Below are 4,181 nucleotides of genomic sequence, written 5' to 3'. Positions count from 1 at the left end.
AATCCATCATGTATCACATAAAGAGTTTTATGTTTAGCCAATGGACCCCGAAATCAGACCATTGGACCTTATGTATTAACCTTGCATGTGGAGAAGCAACTACGCATGATAATCTCAGCCAAAGGGAAGAGAAGTTATCACTATGTATGGATTTCAAATGGGCACCAATGTACATTGAAATGGTTGAGCAAGAGTTATGGATGACAAAGCTTCAATATGACGCACCATTGGAAACTAAAATGTGAAAATTTCAAGAAAGTTATTTGTTCTTGTGCCGATAATGCTTTGCCATAAAGCATTTCCATGGTATCAACAAAGATAAATCACGCAAAAGGTGGTTTGATAAAGAATGTCAAGATGCTTAAAAGTCCTTGATAAAGATTGATGCAACTATGGACAAAGACAACTATCAAAGTCATTTGCATACATACAAGACATTGATTCAAAAGAAGAGAAGAAGTTGGGAAGTAAAGCAACAACTTTTTCAAGCCCAAGAAAAGTCACATGCATGTGGAAGATTTTGAAGAAACTTGAGGGGCAAGCGGGTTGAGAATTTTTGATAACTTGAGTCTTGTGGATATTTACACACATTGTAGGCAATTATATGAGCAACCAAACGTTGAAAAAATGCCATTTTATGGTTCACTCCCATGTACACCCTCTTTTTTTACTATTGAGGATGTATGCAGTGGGCTTGAAAAGTTGGCCACTCGCAAAGCGGGAGATCTTCAAGGCATCAAGCCGGAGATTATCAAATCCACGGGAGATTTTATCCATGAATGGATGTGGGATATGTTCAACCTTGCACTTCAACATGGTATGCCTTATGATTGAAGCACTAATTGGGTTAAGCCTTTGCATTAAGAAGGGGATGTAAAGAATGTAAACAACTACCGGACTATAATGATATGGTCTCTTATGGCAAAGTTGTTTGGGTGCATGATGGAGATGAAATTGAGTGATTGAGTGGAAGAGAATGACAAGCGTGCAAAAGGACAAGTGGGTTTTCATCGATACCATAGCACCATTGATCATCTTGTCACTCTTCGTGTTCTCATGGAGAAAAGTTGGTTGAAAGCCAAGCAATTGTATTGTTGTTTTGTGGACTTTAAGAAAGCCTTTGATATGATTACACGTAACAATTTGTGGAGAAGGATGGAAGAACTCCAAGTGACAAGTGAGTTTATGCTTGCGGTTTCTCGAATCTATGAGAAGGTGATGCGTTGATTGCGCATTGGAAGAGGAATTTCAAAAAAAATTGTTGGCACTATTGGGGTTAAACAAGGATTTCCGTTGTCATCAACTCTCTTTGGTCTATGCATCGAACAATTGGAACAAATGTTACTTGACTTTATGCAACAAGGAGGCATTGAAAAGGTCATTATATGCAATGCGGTAATCATGCTTTTATTGTATACGGATAATGTAGTGCTTCTAGCACACATTTTAGAAGATGCACAAAAGCTTATGGTTGTCCTTGAGAACTTTTTCTTGCATAGTGAGCTGATTGTGAATGAACGCAAAGGAAGGTTATGCTTGTGAAAACCAACCATAAGGAAAAGCCAAGCATTGTGTACAACAATGAGACGCTTGAATTTTTTGAGAGCTTTAAGTACCTTGGCCTTGAGGTTCCGTCCAATCATACATAGCATGAATGTGTTATGCCTCATTTGGAAGCGGAAAAGAGAGCATATTATGCATTTGAGAACATGTGTATTGCGGGAAATATCAAGTTTTGGGTTCTCAAGAAGTACCATTTTGATGCATTGGTGACACCGATTCTTCTTTATGGAGTTGAAGTGTGGGGCAGGAGCATCTCAAAGTCTACTTGAAAAGAGTTTGAGAATGTCCAAACTTTCTCCAAGTTAAGACACAAACACCATATATGCTCCTACTTTTGAGTCAGGATCTCTTCCAATTGATGTTATGGGCATGAAAAGGGTTGTGGAGTACATGATAAAGATGCGTCAAAACCCCTCACATCGATTTGCTACAATTGCATGGGAAGCAAGCAAAAAAGTTCAAAAGACGCATAACAGCAAGATCTTGAGGACGGGATGGATGCAAGACAAAAAGAAGTGATTTGGGAGATGGGATGCATTACACTTGCTACATGATGCTTCAATTGATTCCCAAGTGAATGAAGCTTTTCTACAACGCCAATGTATTACGGCTTGGGAGAAATCCGATGGGTCATGCTTCTCACATTACACCACCCATATTGCCCCCAGCTACAAAACCATGTTCTTCGCTGAAAGAGGAAACCGTACTCACACTTACATGCTTATCCCCTTGTCAATGATACACATTATCATGGCCATTCGGCTTAGCTCCCATTCCCTTAGATGCAAGACAGGCCATTGGGGCAATGGAGAAGAGTCAAATTGAATGTGCACATTATGCTCATTGCAAGTTTGAGAGTCTGAGTACCACACACTACTAGAGTGCTCAGCTTTTGGTCACATCCGAACTTGCTTCTCTCACATTTTCAACCATGACTTAGACCTACATACTTTCCTCTCCCACTCACAGTGTGGCTCTCCTTTGCACTCTCATCACCACAACTTTGGAGCATTGAGACTCATCAGCCATACATATACTACATCACATGTAACTTTGGTCCCATAGGTCATATTTGACCTTTGAGGACAATAATAAAATCTATCTCTCTCTCTCTCTCTCTCTCTCTCTCTCTCTCTCTCTCTCTCTCTCAGTGGCTCAAGAAATAACACACACTGGGCCCAATTGGTGTCCTCTATTTATTTAGTTGCGGGCCCGCCAGGCATTGGGGTTTCCTCAATGGGCCCGTAGGGAAAACGTAACTGCCTGGCGGGTTCGTAGGAAAAACTAAATTGATAGACGAGCTTTTTGTGCATTTCCAATTTGCTCTCAACTGGCATGTTTGTGATCATGTTGAGTGTGATTATGTAAGTATGTTAATAAGACCTTGTGATCACTACAAAAATATAAAATCTCTATTGCAGGTACCTTGTAGAATGTGTTTGCAGGACCCGATTAAAGCCTTATCTTACCCCATCAAGAATGACTATGTCTACCTCGTGGTCTTTTGGCTTGTCCTCTTGGCATCTACCATTTGATGTTTGTCATCTTCTTGAGAAACGTTGCCATTCAATTTGTATTTTTCTAAGTTCTCAACCCACCAGTTCAAGGATTGGCGATATGCATCCACATGTGTTTCTCCATCCACAAGATTTTGAACTTCTTAACAGTAGTAACACCTCTAGGCTGCTCTTCATCAATCCTCATAAGCCCCCTATAAGGAGTGAGCGACGCCAATCGAAAAAATTGTCCTCATTTTCGAATTATTGTTTTGTTAAATTGAGCAAAACCTTATGTCTGCATCCAAAATCTCTAAAACATATTCAATGGTCTTCTCTTTCCCCTAGGTCCATGCATACTCCAAAGCTCCTCTGTCAGCCATTTCTTCATCCCTTCCTCATTGGAGATCTCTAACAAACCAAAGAAAAGAACATATATTTCATTGTCGGGCCATTTCAACCAAATAAGTTGAGCACCGGCCCTTAAAATGTTTATACCATCAAGCTCTAGAAGTTTCTTCTTCCAAGACATATTTGGCAAGAGAGAGAGAGAGAGAGAGAGAGAGAGAGAGAGAGAGAGAAGAAGGAGAAGATGAAGAGAATTTGTAACGTCATAGAAAACTATTCCAAGAGACCTTGAAGATCTATCCGACGAGGAGAGTTGAACTCAAGACTTGTTATTTGAGAGGAAAATGGCATAACCAATCAACCACACTTGGGTGATAGAAAGGCTATATCATTTTCCAGGCTTTTTACTAGCATGCGCACATAGACACCCACACACACACTCAAGAAGAAGAGAATTTTTAACGTCGTAGAAAAAATATCCCAAGAGACCTTAAAGATCTATCCAACAAGGAGAGTTGAACTCAAGACTTGTTATTAAAGAGGGAAATGGAATAACCAATCTACCACACTTGGGTGATAGAAAGGTTATCCCATTTTCCTCTTTTTATTAGCGCGCGCACACACACACACACACGCGCGCGCGCGAGAGAGAGAGATTCATTAGGACTCGTGTGAGTTAGGGTTTTAGGGTGCATTCCAACTACTATACCCAAAAAGTGTTGTCCACATGCATTGTCCTCTGTGGTTTCTTTACAGGCATGGACAAGACGAATA

General features: G+C 40.3%; 1 pseudogene; it reads right to left on the bottom strand.

Moving 5' to 3' along the window:
- Positions 1-2,956: 2,956 nt before the first annotated feature.
- Positions 2,957-3,591, bottom strand: LOC147464888 (uncharacterized; annotated as a pseudogene).
- Positions 3,592-4,181: the final 590 nt, after the last annotated feature.

This window comes from Adiantum capillus-veneris, chromosome 1 (genome assembly GCF_014529385.1).
Source record: "Adiantum capillus-veneris isolate H3 chromosome 1, ASM1452938v2, whole genome shotgun sequence".
NCBI lineage: Eukaryota > Viridiplantae > Streptophyta > Polypodiopsida > Polypodiales > Pteridaceae > Adiantum > Adiantum capillus-veneris.
Note: the sequence above shows the minus strand (reverse complement) of the source record. Positions and strands in the feature narration are given on the sequence as shown.